General features: G+C 41.3%; 1 protein-coding gene across 5 annotated transcripts in view; it reads left to right on the top strand.

The window, feature by feature from the left end:
- The first annotated feature begins 14819 nt into the window (after window positions 1-14819).
- The window catches only part of P4HA1 (prolyl 4-hydroxylase subunit alpha 1), a 77270-nt gene continuing 76206 nt past the window's right edge, over window positions 14820-15883 (top strand). For 2 of the 5 annotated variants that reach the window (XM_072754998.1, XM_072755002.1), the window contains exon 1: window positions 14852-15142. The gene's annotated coding sequence lies outside the window, so the exon portion shown is untranslated. Of the gene's footprint in view, window positions 15143-15883 lie in introns of all 5 variants that reach the window. The other 3 variants (XM_072754999.1, XM_072755001.1, XM_072755000.1) reach the window with 3 other exon arrangements.

Here is a 15883-nt window from a genome sequence, read left to right as displayed (position 1 = left end):
ACCCAGGCACCCTGAAAGTAACGATGTATTTAAAGATGTGTGTTTATTAATTCACTGAACAGATATTTATTGAAAATCTGTCATATGCCAAGCATGCTAGAATTGAGGTTACAAGGATGAATAACATACCATCTCTGGCATCAAAAATTAATTATTCATATATATGTGTGTGTGTATGATGTGTGTGTATGAGAGAGAGCAAGTTAGCATGCAAGCATATGAGACAACGGCTCATTTAGTCAGTCTTTAGCCACTTAAGGGAATGGACAAGGATGAAATGTGTACCTGAAAAAAAAAAAAAAAAAAAGAAATGTGTACCTGAATAAACTTGGAGAGAAATTACTTCATTCTACTGGCAGGTTTTTTTTTTTAAGATTTTATTTATTTATTCATGAGACACATAGGCAGAGGGAGCAGCAGGCTCCCTCTGGGGAGCCTGATGCAGGACTCGATCCTAGGATCCTAGGACCAGGCCCTGAGCCAAAGGCAGACACTCAACAACTGAGCCACTCAGGTGCCTATCTGCTAGCAAGTTTATGATTAGATGGTGTCTCATTACATGTGGGACAAGAAAAATATTTTAGCAAATGGGTGGGAAGGGGTTTGTGTGAGGGTCCCTTAAATAACTTTCAAAGAGCCACTTTGAAAGAGCCCTATCTGCATAGCCAGTGGTGCTATAAACATTGTGGGAGGTCCTTAACCTTTCTCTTCAGGAGCAAAGTACAAAAGGTTTCCTTCTCCTCTACCTTCCCAAATATCCAATGATGCTTGACACACTAGTGAATGGAACCAAGACCATACTCAGCTAAAAGACAAGATAAAACAGAAAAATTATGGTATACTAAGTTAAAAATTAATTTGAGTGCATGATTGTATTAACATAAGGCAGTCACTAGACTGACTGGGTTTCTATTTCCTGTTAATTGAACTCTTATTCTCTTTGCTTTTGCTCCTCAAGCCCCTTATTTATTTTTAATTTTTTATTTAAATCAATTAATTAATGTATAATGTATTATTGATTTCCGAGATAGTGGTCAGTGATACACAAGTCTTAAACAACATCCAGTGCTCATTATATTACATGCCCTCCTTAATGTCCATCAGCCACCTACCCCAACTGCCCACCCCTCACCGCCCCCCCAGTGACCCTCAGTTTGTTTCCTATGATTAAGAGTCTCTGATGGGGGATCCCTGGGTGGCGCAGCGGTTTGGCACCTGCCTTTGGCCCAGGGCACGATCCTGGAGACCCGGGATCGAATCCCACGTCCGGCTGTCGGTGCATGGAGCCTGCTTCTTCCTCTGTCTGTCTCTGCCTCTCTCTCTCTGTGACTATCATAAATAAATAAAAATAAATCTTAAAAAAAATAAAAATAAATAAAAGAGTCTCTGATGGTTTGTCTCCCTCTCTGATTTTGTCTTGTTTTATTTTTTCCTCTCTTCCCCTATGATTCTCTGTTTTGTTTCTTAAATTCCATGTATGAGTGAGATCATGTGATAATTGTCTTCCTCTGATTTACTTTACTTAGCAAATACCCTCTAGTTCTATCCACATTGTTGCAAATGGCAAGATTTCAGTTTTTGATGGTTGAATAGTATTCCGTTGTGTATATATACCGCATCTTCTTTATCCACTCATCTGTGGATGGACATCTGGACTCTTTCCATAGTTTGGCTATTGTGGACATTGCTGCTATAAACATTAACAACCCCCTTTTTATTTTTATTTTTTTTTAATTTTTTTTTCAATTTTTTTATTTATTTATGATAGTCACAGAGAGAGAGAGAGAGAGGCAGAGACACAGGCAGAGGGAGAAGCGGGCTCCATGCACCGGCAGCCGACGTGGGATTCGATCCTGGGTCTCCAGGATCGCGCCCTGGGCCAAAGGCAGGCGCCAAACCGCTGCGCCACCCAGGGATCCCAACAACCCCCTTTTTAAAATGACTGTGAACAATTTCACTGTAATCACTAGAAGTTCCATCAGAAAATTGGCAGAAGTTAATAAAAATTACCAGTTTCAGGGCACCTGGGGGACTCAATCAGTTAAGCACCTGCCTTCGGCTCAAGTCATGATCCCAGGGTCCTGGGACAGAGCCCCACATTGGGCTCTCTGCTCAGCAGGAAGCCTATTTCTCCCTCTTCCTCTGCCTGCTGCTCTGTTTCTTGTACTCCCTCTCCCTCTCTCTTTGTCAAATAAATAAAATCTTCTGAAAAATTTACCAGTTTTATTATCAGTTAAAAAATCTGGCAAGAGACTTTCAATAATGAAGTATGACTATAGTTAAATAACTTTCACTTCTCTAGTGTCTTGTATAGTTTCATCTTTACCCCACTATCTAAAAAGTTTCTGAGTATTAGAAAAAATGTATATTGTATATTATTATACTCCCAAAGCAAGTGTAATTTTTTCTGTTACTTTATCTGGTTATTTTGCTTCTCTAAGATTCAGTTGGAGATATTCCTAAATCTGTAATATTTTATAACATAAGTATTATCCAGATATATAATCATTATATTTTCAATGTTGGGTGAAAAGAATTTAGATATTTCCCCATGATTTACATTATCCATACTCTCTTTATTCCTACATTACAATGGAAGCTTGGGAGGTAGCTGTTATCAGTTATTTGTTGTAACAATAATGCTTCATAACAAACAATCACAAAATCATAGGCATTTACAAGTGTTTATTATTCACACACTTGGAGTGGTTGGGGAGGTGATCCTGCTGATCTTGGTTAAGCTCATTTATATGCCTAGGAGTGATACACTGTTATATAATCTAAAATGGTCTTGCCTAGGACAGTGAAGGTACATTGGCTCTGCTCCATATGTCTCTCATTTGCTAGTAACTAACATGGGCACATTCTCTTGATGATGATGGCAGAAGGTAAAAGCAAACATGGAAATATGCAAGCCCCACAAGAGATCACTCTGACTTCTGATACCAACTACAAGTTTTAGGGCTTCCCAAAACCATTCTCAGTTTTTTTTTTAATTTTTAAAAAAATTTTTTGTTTATGATAGTCACACAGAGAGAGAGAGAGGGGCAGAGACACAGGCAGAGGGAGAAGCAGGCTCCATGCACCGGGAGCCCGACGTGGGATTTGATCCTGGGTCTCCAGGATCGCGCCCTGGGCCAAAGGCAGGCGCTAAAACGTTGCGCCACCCAGGGATCCCCCATTCTCAGTTTTGGTAGAAGGACTCACAGAGCTTACTGAAAGCTATTACACTCATGATTATTGCTTAGTAAAGGGAAAGGATACAGATTAAAATCAGCCAAGGGGAGAAGCACATAAGGTAGAATCTGGGGTACCAAAAGTGGAGCTCCCATTGTTCTCTCTCCATACAGAATGCATTACTTTTACAGCATCAGTGAGTGACAATACATATAGGATGTTGCTGACCAGAGAAACCCACTTGAGCATTGGTGTCCAGAGTTTCTACTGGGGCTTGAAAAGCCCCAAAGCCCCCATTGTAAATCACAAATGCTGGGGTTGTGTCGACAACCCCTTTCATACTATTGGGTATGGCCAATCCCCATCCTAAATTACATTGTTAGATTACCCAGCATGCCCCCAAACCTCCAGGCAAACAAAGACACTCCTGTCAGTCATGAGATGACCTCCCAGAAACCAAGGGCAAAAGCCAGACCTCATTTTGGGCAAGGTAAATTTTTTTAAAGACATAGGTATGAATACAGGAAGTAAGGAAGAATTAGGACTATTAGTGCAACCAACCAAACACAGTAGCTCTATTAAAAGTATTCCTGAAATTGGTATAGGATATCAAACAGTGTTATTTAACTTTAGGATTGACTTAAGAACTGACATTAACCACAAACTAATTATAGATGCTATAAATAAGCTTCCTCTTTACCCCTTGTATCCATTAGGATTAGAACTCATCACTCCATAATTTTTGGAAAGTCATTGAAACAGATCTAAAACTCATCAACTTTGCTTCTATGATTAAAAAAACCCAACAAGACAAAACCTCATACATACTATACTAGACAGTATCCAATGATGATTGCTCCTATCAATATAGTACTTCATGCTTTTCCAAGAATTTTCAAAACAACTCTCTTGATTGGTTCTCATAACGTTTTTGTGTGGTTGGTAGGGCAAATATTATTATGGACAGTTGGTGGATGAAGCTTAGGGCAGCCTTCTATACTATTAATGATGGACTAGAACCTGGGCTCACTGATTCTACCAGTGCTCCTTCTAGATCAAAGTTTTTCTTCCTACCATATCCTGTAATTCTGTGACTGAATGAATTCCAGGTCCTAAACTCTGAGTCTTGCTTCACCAAATAAAGTTGAGATTTCTGGCATTTTCGCCTGGTTTGTTAGAGCTTTTGACAAGTTCATTAGGTGGAAGAATGCATGGACTAGCCAAGCTCTACAAATCTTTCAGACAGCTAAGTCAGATGCCGTTTGTTTATAAACAAAAGCATTTTTCTGAAATGTAACTTGTTTTCAATAAAATAAATTTTTTAATTTGTAAATATTTCCTATGCTTGATAGAATAGCTGTTAGACATTCCCCTGCAAGCTATAGCACTTGAAAATATGTAATATTTAGGACTCAAGTTATTTATATGCAGAGAGTGATACATTGCTAAGAAAAGATACCAGAAAATGAGAAAGGAGTAACTGGAATCTGATACAGCTGTCATGCGATTCATAAATTGTTCACAACCAAAATTAATACATAAGGATGCCTTATTCACCAATATATTTCCAATGCTAGATATAATGCCTAGAATATTGTAAGTGCTCAATCAATGTTTGTTGATTGAATGAATGAATAAGTGAATAACTAAAATAGGCTTCCTTATTACAACAAACTGATCCAAATAGAGTGAAGACAAAAGTTGTTTGGTAAAATGTAGTAGTCTTCTGACATGATTGTTTTTCTCTTGGAAAATAAGTACACCTCCTTTGGGAATTAGAAATTTGGTTCAAAACAAGAAAACAGCTGAGAGCTGAATTGGAGCCTTCTCTAAAACAACTCTTAATACCGGTGCTAGAGTACTATGTCAGTTAAGATGTGTTTGGTTACTTGCAAAGGAGATTTGATAAAATTCAAATTTAATTTCCTTAAACAAAAAGTGAATTTATTAATTTGCATAGCTAAAACATCCAACTATAATTTGGGCCTCAGATACTATTTGATTAAGATTTTACTCAGTCTGTCTTAGCTCTGACCTATTTCATGTATTGGCTTGTCCTCAAGTTGGCTTTCATCATGGTAGACAAAGGGCTGCCAGAGATCTTAAGGCTGTTTACTTTTTTGCTACTATCCAGAGAGTATGTCTACCCTCAGCCATGAAACAAAAGTATTGGTCTTCACTCTATTTGGATCAATTTAAACTACAAAGCCCCATTTTCTGGACTCCTGACCAAACAATTCCTGGGTCAAAGAAACGTCATGAATTGTTTAGAACGCGTGTTAAGTGACCATCCCTAGTCACTGTGGCAAGACAGATTATCACTTTATTGATGTGAATCAGGCCTATCAGGATGAGGAGCCACCCCTGATTTTGGAGTAGATAAATTTCTTGGATATGCAATTTGATTTTATTAATTTTGGAATGTATTGTGTTATTATCTCTGCAAATATTTCTAAAGGCCCATTTCCATTCTCTTCCCTTTCTGGGACTCCAACTACACATATGTAGGATTTTTGTTACTGTCCCACAGCTAATTTTGTTGTTGTTCTTTTTTTTTTTTTTTCACTTTTTTTCTCTTTGTATGCTGACATCCCCTACTTTTCAAAAGTTTGTGTAACACCACTTTGCTTTTATGAAAGACCTACATCAGTACCATCAGTACCTGTACTGAGAGATATCAGAAGAGGATTTTCGCTTTTACCAAAAAAAGACAAAAAGCAAAAATAGTCTTCAGTGTTTGTTTTGCAGTGAGCTATTATAGAGGCAATATGCCTCAAGCAGAGAGAGTAGCACTGCCAGGCTCCTTCCCTAGTTGCTACACTAAACTTATCAGTACCAAGCCACCATAACTTTACACTGTATCTGTGAGTATCTTTGCTCTGTATCTAAGATTTATTTTGTGCATTTGTTAGCAAGATGTGTCTTAAGGTATCAGAAGAGCCTAAGAGAGGTTATTTTTTTTTTGGTCTGGGAGTGTTAGACAAATTAATGGTGATTGCTTCTTTACTTTTAGCTTAGAGAAATGTTCACAGAAATGCTCTACTTTCGGATAGGTGGTGAAACCTGTATTGGTTCAGATAACTTGATCTTCTTTTCTCAGCTGTGTTGAGTACACTGATAAATCTATCAAAAGAATTATTCATCTCTGAATATCATGGGATTTTTTCCCTTAGCACTTGGTTTGACTTGTTCTTATAATTTTCATCTATCTACTGAAATTCCTCATTTGTTCATGCATTTTGTCCACTTTTTTTCACTAGTTTGAAGTTCTTATCTGATAGTTCCAATATCAGGCTTATTTCTGAGTCCATTTCTGTTAACCACTTTGTCTCTTGACAATGGAATTTTTGTTTTTGTGTCTCATGATTTTCTAATGAATGCTGGACATTATGTGTAGAAAAGTATATTTTCTGGTAAGTAGTATCCACACCTCTTCAATGAGCTCACCATTTCTGTCAGGTTGTCTGTGTATATCACGTGCTTCAAATTCATTTAGCAGGAAGATCCTGTTTCCTTGTGCTTAGCATGGGGGCTAGTGTGCCAGAGAGTTTCTCTGTGTTCCTGCTTCCCTCTGGGTTTTCAACTGCCCCTGCATTCTTATGCCACAGAGGGGTTCTCTCTCTCCTCATTCAGCATTAAGCTGGGTTTGTGATGGAGGTGTTTGCGTCCTAGTCCAGTCTCAGTCCTAGGGAGGTTCTGTGTGCCTGGGCCTTGGGAAGTGGGACTTCTTCAGTCTCCTTTTAGTGGAAGCTAACTCAGCCTTTTATCTACACTTGGTCTTGGGCAAGTTTCCTGCTCCTCCCTCAGCAATAGTGGATCTCAGTTTGTTATCAGTGTAGGATCCAGGGTCTGAGAAAGTTTCCTGCCTCCTCTGCAAAGATACTTCTATACTTACCCAATCCAAAGGGGTCTTTGTGCCCTGGGGGCCAACATGTTTGCTACCCCTATCCAGTGGCTTATGGCTTCTGCTTCATAGGATAGAAGAGTCTGAGGAAAAAGGGTCTGGGAAGTTTTTTGGCCAATTCCTAGCAGCTGCTAATTACCTCCCTTATGTCTGCAACATTTGGGGTTCTCTGTGATCACCTCCCTTGCCCCTAATAATTCATCTGAGCATCACTAAGCTTGTGGGAAATACTTGGAATTGCAATCTCCCTTTGTGTCTGAGGCTCCCAACTGACTAACTAGCATACACATGACATTTAACAACTCATTCAACTTTCTGTTATTTCTCACTCTGTCAAAACTGTGTGGCCCATTTTTCCTTGGTTGCCTTGCAACTTCAGCTGTCTGATATGCTCAAGAAAATGTATGACTTTACAGATTATGTGGCTTTTTTGTCATTGTGGGAGAAAAAATTCTTGGCACTTTTTTTTTTTAACATCCCAAGCAGAAATAGAAGTTACACCTAAACTGAAATGCTGGGCAATTTGGAAAGTCTTAATAATGTTGGCAAAGTGGGGGATGAATTCCAAGTAGGCAGGACACAGTGTCCATTTCAGGTACAAACATAATCAATAAATACAATTCTGGTAACAAGTTTTTTAAAAAAAAATATTCTATTTGTTTATTCATGAGAGTCACAGAAAGAAAGAGGGAGAGAGAGAGAGAGGCAGAAGCAGGCTCCATGCAGGGAGCACAGTGTGGGACTCGATCCCGGGACTCCAGGATCATGCTCTGGGCTGGAAGGCAGATGCCCAACCGCTAAGCCACCCAGGCGTCCCAAAGTTTGACTTCGTTTAGGCAGTATAGAGGTTGAGATAGACAAGGTAATGCTGAAGTTATAAATAACTAAGTTTTAGTGAGTTAACATAATAGATGTTTGTTTTCCACTCAAGCTACATATGTAGATTGTCAAGACAGTACAGAGTTTGAGGCTTTGTTTATTGTAGGAACTCAGAGATCTGGATTGATAAAGGCTTCATCTTGAAACGGGCTTTCATGGTAACTACAGTACTTGGGAGGGACTGTGATGAATCACATTTTGACTTTCAAACATGTCACTTTCATTGTCCAAAGCAAATTAGTTGGCCACAACTAACTTTAAAGAAGGTATAGAAGAGCAGACTGTATGGGAAAAGTCCTAGAAATATTTGGTGAACAGTACTAATGAATACCATGGAGAGATAGCCTTGCCTTGCCAACCAACAGTAGAAAGACATGTGCAGTTAATGTGCAGCTGACTCAAATTTAGCAGAATTAAATCTAAAGACATCACAGATTGGGACACCTGTGATGCTGTCCAGCGGTTGAGTGGCTTCAACCTTCAGCCCAGAGCATGGTCCTAGAGTCCCGGAATCGAGTCCCACGTTGGGCTCCCTCTGTAGAGCCTGCTTCTCCCTCTGCCTGTGTCTCTGCCTCTCTCTCTCTCTCTCTCTCTCTCATTCTGGATAAATAAATAAAAAATCTGAAAAAAAAAAAAAGAACTGCAAGTAGAAAGAAAGGAGTTTAGTTTTTATATAAGGTTTCATTGTGATAGGAAATCTGCTTTATATTGACAAACTGACTATTAATTGGCAGGATAAGTTTGAAACCTGTGATAGCCCCTGTCATTTCAAATCTAATAAGATTCAAAATCAAACTCTTCAACTGCTCTGCAAAGTAAGCTCACTTCCCCAACTTCTTTATTTTGGTTGTTGATACCATTATTATGATCAGCTTTCCAAACTAGAGACCATGGCACATTTTTTGTGTGTAACTAATATGTTCTGCTATACCAGCTTGAGGGTACAATATACACATGCCTTTTGCTTATTAAAATTAAAGGTCTTGGGGTGCCTGGGTGGCTCAGTGGTTGAGCGCCTGCCTTTGGCTCAGGTCGTGGTCCCGGGGTCCTGGGATCAAGTCCCGCATCAGGCTCCCCGCAGGGAACCTACTTCTCTCTCTGCCTGTGTCTCTGCCTCTCTCTGTGTGTCTCTCATAAATAAATAATGGGGATCCCTGGGTGGCTCAGCGGTTTAGCGCCTGCCTTCAGCTCAGGGCATGATCCTGGAATCCGGGGATTGAGTCCCGCCTTGGGCTCCCTGAATGGAGCCTGCTTCTTTCTCCCTCTGCCTGTGTCTCTCCCTCTCTCTATCTGTCTCTGTGTCTCTCATGAATAAATAAATAAATAATCTTCAAAAAATAAATAAAATTAAAAAAATAAAATTACGTTAAACGTCTTAATGCTTCTGTCCTGTTTACTGAGAGGTCTTTCTTCCTCTCTAGAGTTCTCTCAGATAATTCCCATGATTTCAAGAATGCTTATCCTGAGTAAGGGGTCAGTCCTAATTACTATATTCACTTCTAGGACAGAATGTTAGGAAATCTACTCAGACCCTTGTGAAATGTCATTGTCTTCAGATATTGTTTCAGTCATGGTCATATAAGTGATGAGTGTATTAGTTTCTTATTGCTTGTATAATGTTATCACCAACTTGATGGCTTAAATACAAACTTATTATCTTACAGTTTTGTGGATTAGAATTTTGCCTCATGTTTCATTGGGTTAATATCAAAAGTGTCGACAGTGTTGTGTTCCCTTCTAATTGTCCTAGAGAAGAATTCTTGCCTTTTCCAGTTTTTAGAGGCCTCCCACATTCCTTGGCTCCTAGTCCCCACTCCATCTTCAAATCAGCAATGTAGCAAATATCTCACTTTGCTTCCACCTCACATCCTCTTTCTCTGACCACAGCTAGGAAAGGTTTTCAGCTTTAAAGGATCATTTAATTAAGTTGTGCCTACCTGGAAAATCCAGACTAATCTCCCCATATAAAGATCCTTAATTATATCTGCAAAGTTATTTTGCCAGGTAAAGTAACATAGTCACAGGTGCAAGGGAGTAGGATGTGGACATCTCGGAGGGGACATTATTCTGCCTGCCATGGTGAATATCTCTATTGAGGCCACATGACATAGGTAGTCTCACTACCCCACTGCAGCTACTTTCCTCAATGCCATGGTGATAGGATGTTAGTAACTGGAATGGTTTCCAGTTTCAGTGGCATTCATCTCTTGACTTTTGTGTTCCTACTCATGATTAAACAGAAAGTTTCTATCGCTCCTAGTCCCAAGACTCATCCTCGTGTCTAGTGACATGGAAAACTCATATTCTTTTTTTCTTTTCAAGATTTTATTTATTTATTTATGAGAGACACATATAGAGAAGGAGGCAGAGACATAGGCAGAGGGAGAAGCAGGCTACATGCAGGGAGCCCCATGTGGGAGTCAATCCCCAGACTCCTGGATGACACCCTGAGCCAAAGGCAGACACTCAATTGCTGAGCCACCCAGGCATCCTGGAAAACTCATATTCTTACATTGCATTTTCTTTTGTGAAAGGTAAATAACATGCTATTGCCTCATTATTTAAAATATTTCAATGCCTTCTCATTGTACTTGTTACAGTACGTATGGGCCCTACATAATCTAGCCTTTGCATATTGATCACCTGGTTTCTCCCTTGCTTATGGAACTACAAGTACACTAAATTTCTTTTAGCTTCTCAAATGCATCAAGCTTTTTCCTGTCACATGCTCCTCACACATGCCATTCTCTCTCTTTAGAATGCTCTTGTTCACACATTTCATCTGGCCAATTCAAGTCTCAGTTTATATTTCATTTCTTCAGTGACACTTTCCTTGTGTTATCTATCTAAATTATGTCCATACTGTTATCCTTTTCTACAGAACCTTATTTTCTTTTATTATAATTACTATTTATTTATTTAGTGTATTTTTTGTTTCCTTCAAAGGCCTCCAAGTTATATGACAGCAGGAATCATATATCACTCTAGCCAATAAGATTATAAACTCTTTAAGAGACTAATTAAAGTTTGATCTTCCACAGCCCAGAAGGCAGCGTCTTGGACACTGTTGGTAGGCGTTCCATAAATATTTATTCAATGAATCTTGGACTACAGATCTACACTCCACTTTCTTTCTCTTCTAAGTCACATAGCATAATATTCTAAAACATTGCTTCCATCATCTTAATCCCCTGCTGAAAAACATGTCCACTATTACCTCTTTTAGCAAATTCAACTTTATTATTTCTCCTCTCAAATAAAGTATGTAGTATTTTATAATCCTCACAACACAATTCAGTACTTATCTATTCTCTCAAATGATTTCTAGTTATTTCATATGTGTGAATGCAAGTTGATTAAAACTGCCTTCAATAAGTCTACATTTTCTATTTTGGCTTCCCCTTTTCTTGGAAGAAGCTATCATTCAAACTGTGAAATAAAAAATTGATTTATTACTTTGTATGTGTAGAAGCACTATACTTGTGTGGTCCTAGTCTCTCTGTTGATCGTATATGGTATTTTGTGAAATGTGGAGTTCGGTTATTGACTGACTTTCAAAATGGGAGCGGGTTGGATTGACGTCAGCTCTGGAAGCATAATTACTCTAGTGGAGAGACTGTTTACAATTGGCTGATTTTCAGAGATATGTTCACAAGAGTAAAGCTGTTGCTGTTTGGTTAACTTAAAAAGTGGGAAGCTGTCACTGACTGGCTGGTTTTATTAGAGGCTTCTTCACAGCGTTGAGTCACCACCATTGATCTATTAATTGAGTTGAAAATTACTTCTGTTCATTAGTTGTTACCATAGCTACACAATCATCTTTTCCTAAAAATATGGGACTTTTAATATTTTCTTCAAGAATTATTTATTAATTGATGAACCCATTCAACTTTTTCAGATGTGAGAAGAAATCGGGGGTTTATGGTATGGCCAGAACAGTTCTGTTCTAATGTTTGGCCTTTCTTTTTTTTTTTTTTTAATGTTTGGCCTTTCAAAGGGTAGTCGTATCATTCTTTTTCTCTCTGCAAGGTATCTCTCATTTTCATTCTAACTAAGCAGGGATGATCAGGTTCAGCAGTCTTATATAAAAATTGATGTGAAATGCCCTTTTTGGGCAACCAAACGATATTGATAGGTACAGGCTAGACATTTCTTTCAGCTTCACAACTGATTACTGATAATGTCATGTAAATTTTTAGGATTGTTGTTACGTTTGGAAGAATCTCAAATAAAATTGTTTGATATGACTGAAAAGAGTTCAGGGCACATTAGGTTTCTTTAAACTGATAATACTCTAACAAGCTTGTTGTGGATATCCTTATTTAATTCTAATAGAAAAGAACTTCCTTTTATAGGTAAGCATTGACAAGCATTAAATCTTTCATTAAAATTTTACACATTCAGGGGCACCTGACTGGCTCAGTTAGTAGAGCATGTGACTCTTGACCCTGGGGTTGTGGGTTCGAGGTTGGTGCTGATAGGTAGAGATTACTTACAATTTTTTTTACACATCCAGTAATTAGAAGGATATCCCACAGATTAGCTCTAGGCTCCCTAAGTTTTGTGTCTGCTCCACTATATATATTTTCTTGGTGGTAGAACATAGGACACATTCAAATAGCTACTAAATGTCTGGCCCTTCACCTTTGTTTTATAATGATGGGTGGGTTGGCACAATGGGTGGTAGGAGTATTCTTGGATGCCATTCCTACACTGGGACAGCTGGCAATATTTTAACTATGCATAGAAGTGACTGTGAGTTATAAAAATATATCCCACTAAACTCAAACCAAATGTATTCTAACTCAACTTCCTTCAGCTAAATTTAAAAAATGCCTGCTAGCCACTCCTACACCACTGGACAAGGGGAAGTGTGACAGAGGAGAAATCAGTGAAGAAAGAATTTGCGGTCTAAATATCGCAGTCAAAATTTTTTGTGAACTGTGTGAATATACTGCTAGGGCCCCTTCCAGGGCCTTGGAAAAAGCTAGTGCAAATGAAGTCCCCTGAAGCTGAAACCTTCTTAGCTATGCATTAAATCTGCCTTGGGGTCTGGGGCCATTTTATTTATAGGGCAGATTGTCAATTTTCAGTCAGCTCATTTAGGACCAGTGTATAGGTTGATTACAGTTCCATCTGAGGCAAAGATTTGCCTCTTGTGTTAAAGGGCTTTCTGCTTTGTTTAGACTAAGAAGTTCTCAAATTCTTTGGTTTCATGACCATTTCACTCCTAAAAAAGTTGAGGACTCCAAAAAACTTTTTATGTGGATCATATCTGTCAATATTATCAGTAATAAGAGTTAAACATATAAGATATTTATTAATTCATTTAAAAACGTAAACAAATCTGTTACATGTTAACATAATTAACATTTTTTTAATGAAATAGAACTATTCTTTCAAAGCAAAAAGCATTTAGTAAGAAGAGTGGCATTACATTTCTGTAAATCTCTATGTCTGGCTTAATAGAATTCTTATATCTGCTTCTGCCTTCAATCTGTTTCGGTATCACTGAAAATGTAGTCTCTGGAAAAGTCCAGTCTTCGTATGAACTAATTTTGATCCCCAACTAAACTTTGAGGACTGCTGAGTTGACATCATTATACCTACTTTCTGGGATGCCTACAGCTTTCAAAATACCCACTCTCTCTATATTTATTTATTTATTTTTTAATTTTTATTTATTTATGATAGTCGCAGAGAGAGAGAGAGAGAGAGGCAGAGAAACAGGCTCCATGCACCGGGAGCCTGACGTGGGATTCGATCCCAGGTCTCCAGGATCGCGCCCTGGGCCAAAGGCAGGCGCTAAACCGCTGCGCCACCCAGGGATCCCCTCTCTATATTTATATAATCAACTCCACCTTCTAGATAAGAGGGAAATGTTTAAATATTGCTATGCTTTTTTGCATACAAGAAAAACTTCAGAAACAATTTAAAAAAATATTTTGTTTATTCATTCATGAGAGACACAGAGACAGAGGCAGAGGGAGAAGCTGCGGGGAGCCCGACGTGGGACTCTATCAGGGGTTCGGGGTTTACGACCTGAGCCAAAGGAAGACGCTCAACCGCTCAGCCACCCAGGCGCCCCCAGAAACAACAATTTTTAATGAATCACGAGTCTTAGAGAAGTCATTTTTCCCTTTTACTGACAAGGGTAAAAGCATCTCCTTCACTGTCTCCTTTCTGATAGCAAGGCTTTGTTCTTTGAGGAATACAACGGCAAAGGCAAACGTTAGACCAAGACCAAAAACAACGCTGGGCGTCTTACATGGTCTAGGGATACCATCTAATATTTACCAAGTCCCTTCTGCGTGCTAGGCATGTACTAAGTGCTTCACATACATTTTCGCATTTAATTCTCCCAGCATTCCTATGAGGTACCTACCATCATTCCCATTTTACAGATGAGAAAACTGAGATAAAGAGAGGTTAATGCCCTTCGTTTTACAGGGCTGAGCCGGAAACTACATTAAAAAAAAATCTATCTCCGGAGCGCAATTACCTACTGATACAATATAAAGGTGGACAGTAGAGGTGAAAAAGGGAGGTTAGTAAAGGAAATAGCCTCAGGGGTAAGATAGCTGAGGTACCAAGAGAGGATGCACTGTATTATTTTTCACCCGAGGCTTCTTTTCTGCGTCATTTTCTACGCTCCCCTGTTCCTCTTTCCATATCTGAGTTATCTCACTGCAGGTGGTTCGGACGCCCAGGCCTCGGGCTGAGGTTGAAATTAACGCGTTCAAACAACCTGCGGAAAACGAGCGAAGCAAACCAGAGGTAGCGAAGGAGACCGCGGCGTGGCGAGGACCCTGCGCACGCGCAGCACATACCAGGCCCGCCTGCCCCCCCTCTCCCCCCCGCCCCTCCCCGCTCCGCCCGAGATTCCCCGGCTGGGCTGGTGGGGAGGCCGGGTGTGGGCCGCGGGCGCCGAGCAGAGGGAGGCGCGGGCTGGGCGCCTGCGCAGTGGCCCGGGCGCTGGTGTGATCGAGCTCACGTAGCGAGGGCTGCAGTCGCCTCCTCCCCAGCGGCGCCGTCGCAGCCTAGAGGTTATAAAAGGGCTAACTGGCTCCCTCTGCTGCCCAGTCGCGCCGCCAGCGGGCTGAGGGAAGGGCGCAGGTATCCGGCCCGAGAGCAGGCTACAGCGGACTGAAGAGCGCGCCGCCCCCCCGTGCCCACTCCCAGGTGAGACGCTCCCCGGGACCCTGGAGTCTGCGCCTCAGGCCTTAGCACGCCGTGGCCCTTCTCGGACAGCGGTGGCGGCCGGGTCCCTGCTCGCTCCGATGGGATGGCTTGGGGGCGGAGGGTTCTCCAGTTGACCCTCACAGCGGCTGCTGCCCTTTTTTTTTTTTTCCCTGGAGACCTGGCCCCGCGCCCCCTGGCCGCCCCACAGGCCCTTCTGCCGGTCGCCGCGCTCCCCTTCTCCCGCCTCCTTGCCTGGTCGGCGCCCCCCGCCGTTGAGGCAGCGGCAGCCTCCTTCCCCGCCCTGGGGACCAGGACTTTCTTGAATATTCCTCGCTTCCCGGGGAGGGCTCTCAGCCTGTGGAGTTTTTCCGAGCTGCTCTCCTACCTGGTCCTCTCCTACCAGAGCTGGGGCGGGGGCGGGGGCGGGGGGCACGCGAGGGCGGGGCGTGGGTTTTCGGCCTCCGCCGCCTCAGATGGTTAGCATGTGGCGGAGCCGAGAGCCGGCTCTACAGCCCCGGGTCGGGAGCTGGAGCCCTCGAGGCGTTGCGCCCTCATCGGAAAGTCGTCCGGTCTGAGGAGCGGACGGACCCATAGCCGGAGAAGTTGGGGCTTGGCTCATCTGTTGCGCGCAGCGGCGCTGCTGGGGCTGCGAGACGCAGCCCGGGGCGCAGAGTTTCGGGCTGCTGCGTGGAGGAAGGCGGCTGTCAGATGGCCCGGTCGTCGGGGAAGCTCCTCTTCCTT

The sequence above is a fragment of the Vulpes vulpes genome, chromosome 4 (genome assembly GCF_048418805.1).
Source record: "Vulpes vulpes isolate BD-2025 chromosome 4, VulVul3, whole genome shotgun sequence".
NCBI classification, from domain to species: Eukaryota; Metazoa; Chordata; class Mammalia; order Carnivora; family Canidae; genus Vulpes; species Vulpes vulpes.
The sequence above is the reverse complement of the archived record's forward strand: the minus strand, read 5'-3'. Positions and strand labels throughout refer to the sequence as shown.